The sequence below is a fragment of the Petaurus breviceps genome, unplaced genomic scaffold, assembly GCF_028583685.1.
Source record: "Petaurus breviceps papuanus isolate PSGF00001 unplaced genomic scaffold, PetGlider_PUasm1.0 187, whole genome shotgun sequence".
Lineage (NCBI taxonomy): Eukaryota > Metazoa > Chordata > Mammalia > Diprotodontia > Petauridae > Petaurus > Petaurus breviceps.
In genome coordinates this window covers 15051480-15070005 of record NW_027185799.1, presented here as the reverse complement: position 1 = coordinate 15070005, position 18526 = coordinate 15051480, and the positions used below count along the sequence as shown (strand labels likewise).

Below are 18526 nucleotides of genomic sequence, written 5' to 3'. Positions count from 1 at the left end.
CAAACATAAGAGAAATAAAATTAGTTGGGCGTCCCCAGATTCTTTCCTTCTACAAGTCTCCATTGGTCCAAAGAGGGAAATGAAAAGTGATGTTTTAATAAAAGTATGCCTGAGCTTCCCAAGTCTTAAAGTCTGGTGACCTTTGCCAGTACTTAAAGTGCACCATGCACCCCCAACCCAACATTTGGCCTTCATAAAGGATTCAGATGGATGATAAAGCAAACCATGTGTCCCATCTCATAATCAATCACAGTTCATACAATCCCTTTAATGTGCTCTAAATCAAAGGAGTTAGAAAATTTAAGACCAAAAACTTTATTAGGACATCAATTCTCTTGCATTGGGACAATGTACTTTTTAGTTACTAGTATAAAATATATCACGAGAAATATATTACCATCGACTAGATCATAATACTATTATTTCCATGACATTTTTCCTCCTATTTTCATTTCATAGTATTTTTTGTTGGAAATCAGCCATCCACTCTCAGAGAATAAGTATACCCATTATAAGATAATGGAGAAGAAGAAAAAGGAGACAAGACTCAAACTTGTCAATAGTTAGAGTTAGCATGCCTAGGACGTCAGCTTCTTAAGAGCAAGAAGTTGGGTTAACTTTTGTCATTGTATTCCCACTTCTCAGAACAGTGATATAGAGGTGCTCCATAAATATTTATTCAATTTATTTGAATGCACTGAAGGTTTGAGAAAGAAGACTCGACATAACGAATGGCTAAATCAAATTAAGAAATTAAAACCTTGGTACAAAAAGCTCTCTCTTCCATTTGTCAGGCCAAGATATGCCTGTAAATTCATCAGGACCAGAGTAGATTTAGCCAGCCCCCTCCTCTATCAGCTATCCAGGATCTCAGCCATTAATCTTATTTAATGTTCCTTACCCAAACTGTACTAATAATATTAATAGCCTCACATATTTAAGGTTTGCAAAGTGCCATATAGAGATATAATCTCATTACCTCACAACAACCTTGCAAAGTAGAAACTATTATTATCATCATTTTACAAATGAAGAAAATTAGTCTGAGTAAAGTTAAATGACTTGCCCAGGGTCATACAACTAGTAAGTGTCTGAAGCTGAGTTTGAATCATGGGCTTCCTGACTCCAAATCCAGTACTCTTTCCATTATGCTACCTAGCTGTCATATACACCTGACATGCAGATATATATATATCCAGTTATCCACACACCAACAGTCTCCCCGGGTGCAGAAGGAACAGGAAGAACCCAATAAGAAAGTGGAACACAGTAGCCAGACACTATCATTGATTTTCAAGGGCTTTCTTAAACTTTTTTCAAGCTTCTGGGAGATAAAAATATATGTTGTACATACCATTGTTATAATATCATGTCTGACGTCTTTGTCTGAATGCAGCTAGGCAGACAGATGGATGAGAGGTAGGAGGTGTGCCTATTTTTTAAATAAAGTCCAAGGATGAGCTTTGGAGATAATCTATAAATTTCACTCATCTATCTATAGCATCTTCTTTATTAAAGGCCTCCTCCTTGGGGTAGCTAGGTGGCTCAGTGAATAGAGCACCAGCCCTGGAGTCAGGAGGACCTGAGTTCAAATCTGGCCTCAGACACAACACAAAAACTAGCCATGTGACCTTGGGCAAGTCACTTAACCCCAATTGCCCTCCAAAAAGCAAAAAAAAAAAAAGGCCTCCTCCTTGTAGCATGGAGGTGACCATGGGCTTTCAAAGGCAAATCCTAACCAAACTGAAAAAGCTTTGCATGTAACCCTGGCAATAAAATGTGTGTCTCTTGTCCAAACTAAATTCAGAGAGGGTCACATCAAGTAATGAAACTGTCCACTATGGAATGGCAGATCTATGATTTTCATCAGTAGAGGTGGTACATTCTTGTATAAAATCATTGATTCCCAAAGGATTGAAGATTTATACTATTTATAAGAAAGAATTATTATGGCATAGTGGATAGTACACCAGGCTTGGAATCAAGGAAACCTAAGTTCAAGTCTTGCTCAGGCATAGATTAGTCACAGGGTTATGGAAAAGTCACTTAACATCTCAGTATCCCAGGCAATAATATAAGACTATAAATTATAGAGTTGATGGTTTGTGTCAGGGTTTAGACTCAAAAATATTATCTAAACGCATTTCAGGAATCATTGTCTACAGCAAAGGTGCTTAACCTGGGGTCCATGAACTTATTTTAATATTTTGATAGCCATATTAACTTTGTAATCCTTTGTATTTTATATTATTCATTTTAAACATTATTCTAAGAAGGGATAAATAAGCTTCACCAAATTGCCAAAGGAGCTCATGACAAAAAACAGATTTAAGAACCTCTGGTCCACAGGGATATAGAAAAATATATTGGGAGGGGAGGGAAGGAGAGAAAATTTGAAACTCAAGGAATTGTGGAACTGAATCTTATAAACTAAAAGTAAACAAACAAATTAATAAAGACCAAAAAAATTTTAAAAATAACAGCAACAACAAAAAAAATATTGTTCTCAAATAAGAGATCAGACCTCTGTTCATTTCTTCAGTATTGCCCACATAGTGAGCATACAACAAACCCCACCAGATCATTCTTTCACTATGTTATTAATGGCACAGTACACAGTAATTAAAGCTGCAATATGAATTCAAGCCAATCAATCAACAAGCATTTACATTTTAAGTTCTTATTCTGTACCAGGCATTGTGTGAGGTGCTGGGGATTTAAAAACAAAGATGAAAAAATCCTTGCCTTAAAGGAGCTTATATTTATTGAAGGTAGTCTTTTCAATTATATACATACACATACACATACATGTTTAATTTTTCCAATATTTGTGCATTGTCTCCCAAAATCAACTGTAGATTTCCTAAAGTCAAGAACTGAGTCTCATCCTTCTTTGCATTTTCCATAGAACCATGCACAGGAACCTTACATACAGAAGGCCCTCGATGAATAGTTGTGATTGATTTCAGCCATAAAAATAAATTTGGGGGACAGGAAGACAGAAGGCATACATGGGACTATGTCTATTTTAAAAACTAATTCTGGTAGATGATTCTCATTCATCTGATGAAGAGATATTTATTAAATGCCTACTGTGTACAAGGCCTTGGGAATCCAAGATAAAAACCACACAGAGCTGACTCTTAAGGAGCATATAATTTAATGGGAGGGAAGACATAGAAAACAAATAGCTCTGATAACTTCCCAAAGTGAAGAAAAATGACCCTAGCCCCGTTTCTGAACTTCTGATAACTTTAGGCCAGACTAACAAAACAATTCCACATCCCGTTTTTGGGGAGGAAATTAATTCTCTGATGAATGCACTGCTGGGCATAGAGCCACCAAAAATACTCAGACTTTCATTGCTGTTTGAGCTGACCTGGTCCAAGGCAATGGTAGAGCAGGTAAAATTCAGTCACTGCAAAAGCCGGCAGGCAGGGAGAGGTAGGCACAGATGGCCATAATTAGAAGCCTGGGTGACATGGGGGAGCACTAATGTTTACATTCTAAGCATCCTCTGATGCTATCTGATGGAACCACAAGTAAATTGCATCTAACAAATGCTTTTCAAAGGGTTTATGAGTGTTCAAAGTTCCTTCCCCAGGGCTATGACTTCAGCATCTTGAATATCCATATTAATAAGGATCCCTGGCTTTAATTCTCCTGGATTAACCACGTTGTTTCCTGTGCACAGACCAGCTGAATGCCATGTACAAGAACTCAGAATGAGGCCCTGGCTTTTCCTAAACAATAGGTCTTATGTGCTGACTGACCTGCTCAAAGCTGAAAACCCCCTCTCTGCGACAGAGATAAAACTTTTCAAGACACACAAATGTAGTGATCACAGACGAGACTGTGAATTCCCCTAATGACTTTCAGGTGAATTGTATAAAACAATATTCCAAACTGATTACAATTTGAACTCTCAGCTACATAGTTCTGCTTGGGGGGAGGAGAGGGCAGTACTAAGCCTAGACTCAGAAGTCCTGAGTTCAAATCTGGCCTCAGATACAAGTTACCTAACCTATCTACTTCAGTTTCTTCAACTGTAAGATGCAGATAATAAAAGCAGGTGCTTCCCGAGATTCTTGTGAGGTCCAATTGACACAACATCTGCAAAGCAATCAGCACAGTGCCTAACATGGTAGGTGCTTACTAAATGTTTTCTCCCTTCCCTTTCCCCTAGCTGAGAGCTAGAAGATTCCCCGGGGATCACCTAGTGCAACTCTCTGGCTTTCTATATGAGTAAACTGAAACCTAAAAAGATTCACTAAAATGTGCTTGAAGAATGGCTGGATGTTAGGCATTCTTTTTGTTTTTTTGTTCTTTGTTTCAAAATTCTATTGGTCTTCTACACTAAAAGTTTTCCAAATGATTGTTGTGCAACCTGCAAATGTAAGTGATGTTCTAACATCCATGCTGGAGAAAATCTGAATGCTGGAGTTCCATTTTAAAGCTATCCCTTGTTGATCTGTAGTTTTATAAGTAAAAAATTAAATTCACAAGTACAAGATGGGGGAATGCAGCTGTATTCTTAGGGTTTTAGTGGACCGCAAGCTCAATATAATTCAATAATGTCAAATGGCAGCTGAAAAAACGAATGCATTGTTAGACTGAATTCAGAGGCATAGGATGGTGATATTTCTACCATACTCTGCCCCGGTCAGATGACATCTGGAGCACTGTAATTCCATTCCAGGTGCCACATTTTAGGAAATACATTGATAAGCTAGGGAGCTTCCAAAGAAGGGCAACCAGGGTGGTGAAGAACTCCAAAAACATACCATAGAAGGGTAAATTGAAGGAACTGCAATGTTTCATCTGAAGAAAGAAGGCCTTGGTGGGAGGTGAGGGCAGGGTGATGGTGGTAAAGAATGAAAGCTATAATAATGCCTTCAAGAATTTGGAGGGTTGTAACCTAAGAGATCTGCCTCCTTTGTTGTCATTCCCCCACCCCCCAAAGAATAGAACCAAGAATGTGGTAGAAATTACCAAAAAAATCTTATTTAGGGTTTGATGAAAGGCATTAGAAAAAGTCTCAACATTTAGAACTATCCAAAAGTGTGCTGAACTGCATCAGAAAGCAGAGGGTCCACCTTCATCACAGGTCTTCAAGAAAAGGCTGGATGGATGCCTGCCAGTTATATTGAGAAGGAAACTCTTATTTCCATTCAGACTATACTAGACGGTCTCTGAGCACCCTTCCAGCTCTGTAATCCTATGATTCTGTCAACCTGTGAAGCAACTTGCACAAGTACTAGCATTCTCATTGTACAGATGAAGAGATTAAGAGAGCTAAGAGAGATTAAGTGACTTTTCCAGGGTCACCCAGATAGAAAATGTCAGATCCATGGCTTAAAACCTCCTTGGAAAGTTTTCTATATGCAATGTCCTCTCATTCCATGATTCCAGTCAGTTTTTCTTCCCCACATAGGATGAAGACAACTCTACATCTTTATAAAAAGGTAAGCTTATTTTGAGTAGGAATCCTTTCATTCTTTCTATCTGTGTGCTCAACACCTACCGTGGTGCCTGGCACATAGTAGGCCCTTCATTAATAGATGTTGATTGATTAATAAGAAACAGCCTCTATAAAGCAGTATTTTGATGAAACCAAACAAGTCCAAATATTCCATGAAAAGCTACTCCCTGTGTAGGGACACAGTCGTCATTTACAGGATTTCAAATCCTGATAAATTTTAATTACCAAGATAGCATTTTTCCTGTTTATTTAAATATAAATTTGGTCATTTGACATTTCTACCACAGCAATTATGAAAGATAAAGAAATACTTTACTGAGGAGTTAGCATGAATTGGAAATAAGTAAAAGGGGTAATGGAGCAGAGAATAGACCCAGAGAAGGGACCACAGAAGTCAGCTAATCTAACAGTCTTGTTTTACCATTCAAGGAACTGAGGCTCACAGAGGTTAAGTGATTTACTTAAAGGGAAATAGGCAACAAGCTGTGCAGGTAGGATCTGAAGCCATGTTGTCTGAGTTCAAATCCAAGACTCTTTCCCCTCTACCATTTTGACTCAAGATGGAAGAGAGATCAAAAGAGAAGGGTTCAATTCCAAAAGGATACAATCTCAGATTCAAAGCTGACCCATAAGCTTTTTTCAGTTACCCCTTTTGTAGAAACCATGGCAGAAAAAGAGGGATCCCAGTGGGTTAAATGGCTTTAAAAAATAATAAATGAAGTCTGCCTGGTATTATTATGATTCAACATTATGTCTTAGAGCCAATGAACAAGACTATTCTAAAGGCGAGTGACCTAAAAGCAACACATACATTTTCAAACAGCCATGTTCCAACCTGCAGGGTCAAAGGTGTTGAAAACTCTCGTTGGCATCAACTTTGACCCCTAGCCAATCTCCCTGCAGCTGCCACAGAATAAGTTTGAACACATGAGGATTTAAAGCTTAGAAGAACGAGAAAACAAAGTCATTTTTTTTCTTGCAGCTACATGTCCTCCCTTCCCCCAAAGCAGAGGAAAACACAGTCAAACTATCGACCTGACCAAGGCCACAGAAAACATCCATCATTTCCAGTGCACTGCACTTTTAATTAAAAGCTCTACATTTGGCAGGGAAGGCATTTAACTCCTTTAAGGAACCAGGGATATTTGAAAACAGATCTTAGTGGCATTTACATTGAATTTTACACAGGGTCATAAAGTTTAAATAAAGGCCAACAGTTAATAAAACACATACTGTACTACCGAGCAAGACTAAAATGTGGGCGTCTACCTCATCTGTAATCCAATGTTAATAAAGCCAGAGGGACAAGACTAATACTGCCTCCAAAAAAATGTTGCTCCCCTGACACAGCAAATAACTCTAAAAACAGATTACTGGGTTATTTTAATCGGCAAATTATATCTCTTATCCTCAGCTCCCTTCCACATAAGGCATCCTCTGAAGCCTCATTGTGGTATGGAGGTGACCCCAGGCTCTAGAAAGCTATATCAATAAAGTGAGAATCCTACCATTTTGGAAAGGTTTTGGGAAAGCAGTGAAGAAAGACTGTGAGGTCTAAGTATCAGTGTAGCTAGTACACAGAGGTTTATCGCCAGATTGGTCATAAGGCAATGAATTTTTTAGCCACAGGATCTCTTGAAGATTGTGGACCAAGTCATACAAGGGTCACCATCTGTATCAGTTAAGGGAGCACACATGTTGAGTAAAACACTGATACTTGGATTGGCGATGCAACCCTGACATCAGGAATAATAAAGCTACAACTCCTAGCTGTGTGATCCCAGGAAAACCATTTGACCCCTTTGAGCCTCAGTTTCATCTATAAAATAGGACTGATAATATTAATAATGGCACTACCTGCATTCAAACACAGGGTGATTGCAATGAAAGTGCTTTGGAACCATAGAGATCTTTGTGACCAAAAGCTGTTATTGTTCCGATGGAAATTTCCTTCACCTCCTAAGCAGGGGCATAATCCTCTGTGATGATGAAAATTTTAATGTCAACTATGGTTTTTATTTCTCAGGACAAGAACTTTAGGCATTTTGTCTCTGAGGTCATCGATTTATCCACTGTACTACACTGACTCCCAGTCAACATCATAAACAATTCTCCAAGATTAGAAATGAAGATGAGTGACTGATCTGCATTAAGTTTCCTTAACAATGAAATCACAGGTCTAGACCAAAAATAATAATAACTGACATTTCTATAGAGTTTGAAGGTTTGCAAAGCACTTTGCATTGTCTCGTTTTTTTCCTCATACAACTCTTTTGATACGGGTACCAGAGGTAATATTTGACAGACAAGAACATGGGCTCAGAAAAATAGTCACTTGTTGAGGGTTACACAACTAGTAGAATTTGAACCTTGATCTTGCTATCACCAAGCAGCAGATAAACAATAGGGTCCTGGAAGTGTCTCCCAACCACAATATTGTTTTCCAGACCCGCTATCACAGCTGGAAAAGTAACCATTATGGAACAGAGCCCAGTCATCCCCATCAACTGCCACCCCTGGGACAGCGGGAAATGGAGGAGGAAATATGCGCCAAGCAGTTCAGACCTCCACCACCATCTGCTGTCAGACCCCGATTGAGACAGCCCAACAGCCTTAGGAATGAATGGCTAAGCTTCCAGCCTGGTACCCAAAGCGATCTTCCTGGTAAGCAATTCCTTAGAGATACAACCTGGCAAGTGCTCCTTAAGGTGCTATAGACACATCTAGCAAAATACCAGAAAATAAAGTTCTTGTCACCAAAGTCTTCAGCACTATCAAATGAATCAACATCAGAACCTTCAAAAACTGATGTGATCTTATCAGTGGAAATGACAAAGAAGAGTCATTACCATCTGTTTTGCCATTACACCCAAAGGACAATGGGACTTCTCTATCTGACTTGCAGCTGAAACCTTTCATTTGTGTCTTCTACTCCATTTGAATGTCAGCTCGAGAGCAGCGACTTTCTTACGTCTGTACAGCCCCAGCCCTTGCCCCAGTGCTTTACAATTAAATGCTTCACTCTTTCATTCATTTTTTTTACTCTATCTACTATCTAACACTTTCCTTCTAAGATGCCTTATAACATAATATCCTCTAGCATTTAATATTTTTAATATTTTAATATTTCAGAAGACTCAGAGTCAAGAAGCTTAAAATGTATTCCCAACAACTTAACTCTGACAACTTGGAAGTCATGCATAATTCAGTTACATAACCTGGTAAGGCATTACAAAGCTGGTCACTTGCTAAATTCTTTGAGCTCCTTCATGGAAAATCTCACAGATGAGGAATAGGATTCAGTCTTTATGAAGTTACAAATAAAGCAACTTTAACAGTGTTTCAAGATGTTTTTAATAAAGAAGTCTCTGGTAAATGCACAAGCTCTTTTCACATCAGAAAAGACCTCTGGTATTTTTGTTGATTTTGTGGGTCACCATGGCCACAAAATTCATCATTTGATGACTTACCTATTGATGGTGAACCTCTTCATACTTACCCAGACTGATTTTCAAACTACAGGTCAAGGCTATTGCTGGTCCTATCCTCAAAGTCTTTAAAGATTGGTAGGACCTTCCTATCAGAACTGGCACTCCACTGACATAACCTTGTAGAATACAGAAGCCCTAGAGGGTATCATCAGACAAACTTACTAGAATAGAAAAATTTAGGCTCCACGTTCTCTGATTTGATTAACCTTGGCAGTGAAGAAGTTTCTCAAATGTTTCCAAGAAAGTTGACAGCTACCCTTTCACTTTAATATCTTAGCTTTAAAAAAAACTCTAGCCCAAGTGGGTGGAAAATTAAAATAAGAAAAAAAAGCTATAGGCCACCATTCTGAACTTTCATACTGTTGCTTAGAAAAGGGATGAGCAGATATTGGGAAGGAGAGATTCACATTTGAATAAAATCTATTACTCTGTCAGGTTTTCTGCTGAGAGAGCTCAGAGAAGTTCAAGATAATGATACGCAGAGCAAAACTGAGCAGCTGCTATGAGGATCACATTGAGTCCAATTACTCTAATTGCTTCCAGGTCTGGCCTAGCAAGCGGTTTTTCCAGTCTCAGGATGGATGGGGCTGGAAAGAAAGCCCTAACATATGAAAAGGAAGAGACAGAAAACCAGAGAAACATTTTCAGAGCATCCTTGGACAATGTGATGATTCTCATACGCAGCTAGGAAACATGGGGGATAGAGCACTTGGCCTGGAATCAAGAAGGTTTGCGTTCAAACATGTCCTCAGATACTAGTTGTATGTCTCTGAGTGAGTCACTTAAACTCTGCCTCAGTTTCCCCAGCTGTAAAGTGAGGATCATAATAACACCTACCTCACAGGCTCAAATGAGATAATATTTACAAAATGCTTAGCACAATCCCTGACATAGAGAGGTGCTTAATAAATGCTTGTTTCCTACCCTCCTTCCCCTTTTAAGTCTTGAGTTTCATTTAACTCTAGGACCATAAAATCTCACCCAGCACCTATCCTGATCATGAACCACAACTATAGAAACTATTCCAAGGACTCTTTTCAGAACTAGCTGAAACATATATATTTTAATTCTGTTCAAATCAATAAACATGTATTAAATACCTGCAGTAATTTCTACTGGTCATTAGGTATCAGAGGTGAAAATAGTCCCTGAAATAGGTTCCTGCCCTCAAGGAACTTGCATTCTATGAGGCAGTATACAAAATATACACAGATACATAAGCATGTACAAGTTAATATGACATAATAATCAAGAAATAGAATACATTAAGAACTGATGGGATCAAGGAAGCTTTCCTCCTCTAGGAGCTGGCAGGAGGTGTAATGGTAACCACCAGCCTGCATTAGGAAAAGAGATGAGAAAATGCAACCCTCTCCTTTCTCCAAGGTTTGAGGTATGCCCACTCAGCTGAATTTGCTGTATCATTTGGTTTTGCTTAACTGCTTTCCTTTGTTATATGCAGAGGCTCCGTGGGTGGGTTTGTGGTGGGGAGGGAACAATGAGGAATATTCAAAAATGACTGTGATATAAAAACAAAAGTTATTAATAAAATTTTTAATTTTTTTTAAGTCACAGAGATATAACTATGGCAGTTTTGAGTTTTCCCACCCAGTTACCCTCAGTGCTGCTTTCTGAGATCCTGAATACTGCACCTATGAGTAAGGTAGTCAGCTCATGTTGCAGAACTTTGGTTCCTACCAGGGACCTTGCATGGACCAAGGATGGGCCATCAGCTCTTCTGGAGTCAACACTGGGAATATTCGAGAAGGATTCTAATTGGTAATGACATAAGAAGGCAGATATGATCCTACTCAACTGAGCTCAGCGTTAACCTGAGAAACATAGACCTGATTCTCCTCAGCTGAGCTCTGTTCCCTATCACTGAGGAAGACTGCCTAGAGGTGGACATTTGTCATGATCTAGGGTCACCTATGCCCATCCAAAAGAGATAGTTGCATAGTATTTATTCATTCATTCAACAAGCATTTATTAGGAGCCTTCTTTGGATACAAAATCAAAAAATGATAGTCTTTGACCTCAAACAACTTAGACTCTATTGGAGGAGTAGAACACATAAATACATGATTAGAACATAAAGTAGGATGTGGAAGGCACAAAGGAAAGCCAAAGCAGTTATATGAGTGTGGAGGCATGGTTTGGAAATGTCAGGGAAGTGACCTGAATACCAGGTTCCAGGTAAAATAAGTCAAAAGCTCACCTATAGAAACCCAGGGTGGTTCCAAGGGTCAGAGTCCTAGATATGGGTGAGAAGGAAATTAAATGGATGGCCACAGGGCCAGTAGCATTGTTTTGAAATTAATGGCAGAATGGATGGCAAAAAAAATACCCAAATGGCTATAAAACCATGCATACCCTTTGACCCAGCAATAACACTACTAGGTCTATATCCTAAAGAGATCAAAGAAAAAGGGAAATGATCTACTTGAACAAAAACATACATATGTATATATACATATATACACACACACACACACACACACACACACACATATATATATATATAATCAGCTCTTATTGTGGTGACAAAGAATTGGAATTTGAGTGGATGTCCATCAGTTGGGGAATGGCTGAACAATTATGGTATATGATTGTGATGGAATATCATTGTGCTATAAGAAATGACAAGCAGTATGGTTTCAGAAAAACCTGGGAAGTCTTATATGAACTGGTGCAAAGCGAAGTGAGCAAAACCAGAATAACATTGTGCACATAAATAGCAAAATCATAAGGATAATCAACTGTGAAGACTTAGACACTCTGATCAAGACAATAATCCATGACAATTCCAAAGCACTCCTGATTAAAAATGTTATCCACTTCCAGAGAGAGAATTGATGAACTCCAAGTGCAAATTGAAGCATACTTTTCTTACTTTATTTTGGGGGGATGTTGTCTGTGCTTTCTTTTGCAACATGGTTAATATGGAAATATGTTTTGTATGACTTCACATGTATAATCAATATCAAATTGCTTGCCTTCTCAAGGGGTGGGGAGGGTAGGAATATGAAACTCAAAATTTTTTAAAATAATGTTTAAAAATTTATATGTAATAGGGAAATATTTAATGAAACAAAAATATTTTTAAAACTTTAAAATAGTCTATAACTATCAAATTACACAATGAAATAATCTTTAAAATGAGTTAGCTTCATTCTTTTGGGTCAGAACCTTTTTTTTCTCTGTAAAGAACTGAATCTCGGGATAAACTGAAACTTCTCAAGGAGTCACAAGGTTGTGACTCAAAAAACAGTTGTGTTTTAAAAAAAAAAAAAAAAAAGGACTTTACTCCAGGGAGCAACAGAAACAGGAATGATGTGGGAGGCTCTGTCCCAATTTCCATTCCTTCCAAAGCAATGACTGGGAAAGCAATCTGTTCTGTCAGGGAGATCATCTCCTGGACTACAGTTCATGAGGAGCCTTGGGCATCATTTTGAGTTATTCCTGAAGGGTTGAAGTTGATGTATCTTCCCTGTTCTACCCTTTCCGTGGACCAGTTGGTAAATTCTAAAGTTAACTCCCCAATTGGCTCTGCTGGGAATCATGCTGTAGAACTTTAAAGTAATAGGAAAAACAACAACAAAGAACAGAGAGATCTTCAGAGGCCCCCAGCAAAAATGCTTCTCCAGAGCAGTGCCCAGGAGAGAGAAGAGTCAGTATGTGCCGCAGGCCTCTTGGCAAGCGTTATCAGCTGACTGTCTCTTCTATGACAAAAGCCAGGCAGTGTTCTGTATGGAAATGTCTATGAAACCAGCAGCAGGAGACCAAAGTGCTTCTAGCCACTGAAAAGTTAGCGTTATGGGGGCGGGGGAAGGAGATCCTGACAGTTTGAAATATTGAAACAAGAGAAAAAATGTAATTCTGGATCAGCTCATGCTGGGCACTGTGGCACAACTGTAGATAAATAAAGCCCAACTCTGGCAGCAGGGAGTCCAAGGGGAGGGGAGGTCTAATGCTTCCAAATGATGGATGGTAATCATCATAATAGTTTAATTTATAGAACACTTCAAGACTTTCAAAACTCTTTGCATCTGTTTTATCTTACTTGCTTTTCAAAAAAAGCAACCCTGGGTAAGAGATGGCTCATACAAATATTCTCCCCCATTTTACAGATAAGGAGACTGAGGTTGGGAGAGGGTAGGCAAATTGAAAAGATCACAGTGAGGATATGTGGCAGAGCCAGCTATATGCCCAACCTATGGCAAAATTGTGAGGTAGGCAAAATCTGTTTTGTCTAAATTTTTATTTATCTAACCTTTTTTTTGGAGGGCAATTGGGGTTAAGTGACTTGCCCAAGGTCACATGGCTAGTTGTTGTGTTAAATGTCTGAGGTCACATTTGAACTCAGGTCCTCCTGACTCCAGGGCTGGTGCTCTATTCACTGCGCCACCTAGCCTCCCCTTGTCTAAATTTTTAGATCCTGGGTGATTCTGGATGCCTAATAAGCAATCCCTACATCAGCAGTTGCCCTGAAGAAAGGGATGGAGGCACTCCAAACCTGTTTGACTTATAAGGCTTAATACTTTACTCTTCTCAAGTGTATTTACGTATTAACCAAGAAGCAATTAAAGGATTAATCATCTCTAGGGTTTTTTTTTATTTGTTTTTGTTTTGGGGTTGTTGGGCTTTGGTTTGTGTTTTGGGGGGGGTAGGATTTGTTTGTTTTTAACACCAAGCATCAGCAAACAGGTGAACTAAGGAATTATGACCGAGTTAAAGAAGTTGAGGGTTGGGGAAAAATAGGACTTTCAAAGTAACTCTGTTGTATGACCTTTCTGGGGATAGTCATGGTGTTTGAGGTTGAAGTTGGAGGATTGTGGAGAGAAAGGGAAGAGTTCTCTTATCTCACCTTATTCCATTGAAGAGAAAATGAAAAAAAAAAAGCTAAAAGGAAATGAAGAGGTAGAGGGGAGCAAATTGAAGAATTAGTATATATACTATACAACACAACATAGTATAGTACAATACTTCCAGTAATCTTTAACCTCTTCCATCATCAATTTGGGTGTTCCTCTCATAAGCACAAATAGAAAGTTTGTGTCTTCTTAGCCTGTATAACTGTTTTTAACAATGTTCCATGGATCCTACCCAAGAAGAGGCCTTCCTCCAGGGTCTTTTTACATTTCTTAGATACCAGTACAATACTTTAATTCTGGCTCCCACTGAGTGACAAGTCCACCTGCTTTTCCCACCACACACTTTCCTCTCTGTTACCACCTATCATACTTCTTGAACATAAACCATCATTAGAAATAAGGCAAGTCCACTTTTGCCCACTGTGGGTCTTTTCACTGTCCTTTGAGTCATTGACAACTTCGAATCATTAGAGATAATGCTCTTAACAAGGTTTAAAGCCAAATCACACACATAATAGGGAGAACAATTGTATTTTTTATAAATGGGTCTTTGCTCCATGGAGTACGTTGGGAACAAGGCTATTTCCCAAAATGAAATCCAAACTACTCTCTTCCTACTATTTCTGGACTCCACTCACTGTCTAATTTCAGTATCTGGTGAATTTCCAGATTTTGTATCCTTAGTACCTCACACAGACTTTTGCATAGGGTAGATACTTAATAAGTCTTTGTTGAATAGCATTTAATTGAATTTGACAAATTGTGTGCCCAAAATGCACAATATAATAGAATTTTTTCATCCATTTAGTTTTTCCGGTATGATTGTTAGGCTAATCTCTTTTGAATAATCATGAGGCAAATATTGTGGATCTCACTATCTATAGGGAATCTCTCTTCCATTATACTATGTGTAAAACGACCTACCGTGATTATCATATTTTGTGAGAATACATACCCCTGCTGTGTTGATACCAATAATCAGAGGTTTATTGGACAGGGCTATGATCTTTAGAGTTGCATCTATTTAGAAATTGTTGCAGGACAGGATGCTAATGGAAGTGGGGAAGCCTGAGTTAACGCTTCCTACCCCTGACGATTTCCTCCCCCCTCTACATCCCATTCCCACAATACCAGTCAGAAATGTTGTGGGTAAAGAGTGGTATAGATCTAGGGCAGTTTGAGTTAACTTTGCTCCCAGAGGATTGATCTTGGATCCAGCTGTGAGCCATTTGAGCCAAAAGTTTCTAGGACTTTTATGGGGATCACCTGAGATTCTAGTGAACCTCTTGGTCAATCCCTTTAAATGTCTTTGCCTACAGCTTGGGCCTGCTTTTACTTTCATGAACTTCCCTTTAATTCTCTAAAGAATCAATTTTACCTGGGGCTATGTTAAATATGCTAATATTTTATTAAAGACATTGATTGTTTGGACCTTTATACTCCAAGTGATACATTGTACCAGATGCATAATCTACTGCCTGGACTGAAATTTTAAATGAAGTTAGAATATTCATAAACCATTAAGTTTTCACTGCTCTCCCAAGTCAGGTATGGTTTGTTTGTTTGTTTGTTTTTTGAGGTGAAAGTGGATTTAGTAATCAACAAAAATACTGAGTTCTTAGATTCTCTGTATCTTTCAGTCTACTGAGTGACTGTAAAGATGTCCTCTATTAGAGAATTTTTTTTAATGAGACCTTGTGTGCTCCTTTCTCCTATTTCCATCAAGGATACCCTCCATATGTATGTAGATCATTCTCAGAGATTTTTATAAAGGTCTGTAAGGTGGTAGTTATCCATGGTCTCTAGACCATATTTTAAGGGTAGTGATATCATCCATTATTTTTTTCCTCTTCTATTTGTTGTTACTATTTTCTCCTCCCTGAGATACCTTGTAAATATTTTCAAGTTTATATCACTTTGAGTACAGAATCTCTCAATGTGTATGTGCTCTCATTTAGTCCAGTTTAGACACACATACAAACACACACACACTCACAAAATGTATTAAGTACCTACTGTGTGAAGAGCTCTGTGCTAGGCATCAGGAAGAAATGATAGGTAGGAAAGACATGGTTATTGTCCTCATGGAACTTTTAGTAAAAGGCTAAGAGACCAACAGCAGGTAGAAGGCAATATAGAGAAATGTTTGTTGGTTTTTTTTTTTTTTAATGGGACCTATAACTTCATTCATTGGTATAGGGAATTCCTGAAGAAAACTATTCTCAATTTCTCTATAATTTATAGTCTTAGAGGGTAATTGAGAGAGGGAGGGCTCTGGGAGGTTCTGTGAATTGCCAGGGGCACATAGGCAGTATATATCTCAGCTTGACTCAAACCCAAGATTTCCTCACTCAGAGACCAGCTCTCTATCCACTAGACCACATTTCTTTTCAACAAATGGATCTTAAAATACATTTTAATTTTTTTATTTAATTTTTAAAAATTTAATTGAAAAAATGTACAAGTTTAGAATTTAAAATGAGTAAGTACTCTATGAGGGGAAGGTCTCTGAGGGATATCTGAGACAACTATTCTGGAAAGCAACATGGTACTGTGGAAAAGGGACTGAATAAGACCCAGATTTGAGTCCTAGCTGGGTTCTTTACCACCTGTGTGACCTTGGGCAAATTACTTCACTGCTCTGGAAGTGAGCTTCCTCAGCTGTAAAATGTGGTTAGACCAGATCAGAGGTCAACAAACTTTTTCTCTAAAGAGCCAAGAAAGTAAATATTTTAGGCTTCGTGGAACAAGAGGCAAAATTGAGAGTATTATGTAGGTACTTATGTAACAAGAACAAAAAACAAATTTGCACAAATGTTAATTGACAAAACTCTAAATATAATCATAATAATTAAGTATAATTGTTTGTAATACAGGTCTAATAAGAAAATAGAATTCTTTTTTTGGGATAACATTATAATTAGCCAGCGTGCAAAGTTAGTTTTCCCTATCATCAAAATTGATTGCAAATGTTCATCTGTTAATGCATATTTCATCTTAAAAATGTTTTTCCACACATATAGGAACTGCTAAATACTGATACCAATCCCTGAGCATGTGGTTTAATTAAGCATATTCATAGCTTAGTAGGCATTTATAGAATTCTTTTAGAGTTTTTTCTCGATATTTGCCTTTTAAGCATGTCGTTATACTGCATGTTAATCACTTGCAGTTGAAGGTTAGACAGAAGTTCTTCAACTGCACAGTTAAATGGATTTAGAAATAAGGAAATTTTTTTTGCACTTGCATCAAGGTCCAAAAAACTCTGTTGCAACTGTAGTTTGAGCTCAGAATATATATCTGCTGCAAATTTGTGTGGGAATGGAGATTGTTCTTGTTTTAATTTTTGACAGCATGGGAAATATATAAACCATTTTGATATTACTTGTGGTTCAAATGACGTTGGTTGTCAAATTGACTTTACTGCAATATGTTTTGCATATAAGCACAATTTTGCCTTGTGATTTTAGGTTGAATTCATTAAAAACATCATCAAGTCTGTACCAATAACTAATTTCCAAAACCATTGTCTTCAATAGTAATGGTTGAAGAGAGTTCTCATTCAGAAAAATTTCAATTTTATCCCTATGCTTTAAAAAATCTAAAAAACTTTTTTTCATATTCTTTTCTGGTTTTGATATGATAGTTATACACCAATAATTTTTAAAAGTGATAGTAGAGAGATAGGCATTGCATTTGAATCACTGTCAAGATATAACTTCATCACTGCAATCTGGACTGTATAGGCAGCAGGGCAAATTGATGAGAGTAGCACATAAAGTCTCTGTCCCACGACTCAGCTCTGCTGTGGTAGCATGAAAGCAATGAATGAGCATGGCTGTATTTCAATAAAACTTTAATTATTTTAAAAATTTAAATTGTTTTAAAACTGAAATTTGGACAGCATGTAATTTCCATGTGTTGTAGAGTATTATATTTAATTTTTAATTTTTTTCTCTTGATTTTTTTCAACCATTTAAAAAGGTAAAAAATTGTTCTTAATTTGGGTACAGCACGAAAACAGATGGTAGGCTAGATTTGGCCTGCCTACCAGACTTGGCATGTGCCATTTTCTGGACAATGATCTTATGATTGTGTATATGGGAGGACAGATAGAATTAAAGCTGGCAAATATCAGAGTGGTATACCCTTTAGGCTTCTGTCCCTCAAGAGCTAGGGTTGCCAAAGAGCCAATATCGTGTATTAATACACGCCCAGATCCCAACTCTTCTGTACCGTGTCCCTCTATCCTTAGCAAACCACAGAATAATTGTGATTAAAAATAGTAACAACTAATTTTAATACAGTTCCCCTTCCCATCCCTTACCAGGGTTATACTTTCCTTGGTGGAAGTATGTGTTTGTGTGTGTGTTGTGGCAGAGGTGGGGGGGAACTCTACAGTATAATTTCTTAGAAAACATAATTACTATCAGGTTCAATGGAACAAATTTTTAAGGGTTCTCAACTCCCCAAATTAACACCATTTTAACATCTATTGAAATTCAGTTGCTCGTGTAATGAACCTTTAATGTAACACCCTCCCCAAAGGAAAGAATAGTAAAAACAAAAGAAATAAATGAAAACAATGGAAATGATACCAGATTCATCAAATAAGTTGAAATAACATGGAAAGGTAAGAAAGTGAGAAGATGAAATTAGGGCAGCTTCAGAAGACAGTC

At 37.9% G+C, this 18526-nt stretch overlaps 1 protein-coding gene and 1 long non-coding RNA gene across 4 annotated transcripts in view; one reads left to right on the top strand and one right to left on the bottom strand.

The window, feature by feature from the left end:
- The window catches only part of LOC138163202 (uncharacterized), a 75442-nt gene extending 62622 nt beyond the window's left edge, over positions 1 to 12820 (top strand). For all 3 annotated transcript variants that reach the window (XR_011168840.1, XR_011168841.1, XR_011168842.1), the window contains exons 3-4: positions 5435 to 5465; positions 7930 to 12820. This is a non-coding gene — a long non-coding RNA (uncharacterized lncRNA). The remainder of the gene's footprint in view (positions 1 to 5434; positions 5466 to 7929) is intronic.
- FREM1 (FRAS1 related extracellular matrix 1) overlaps positions 1 to 18526 on the bottom strand; it is a 271046-nt gene that overhangs the window by 209509 nt on the left and 43011 nt on the right. The gene's annotated exons all lie outside the window — the stretch shown is intronic.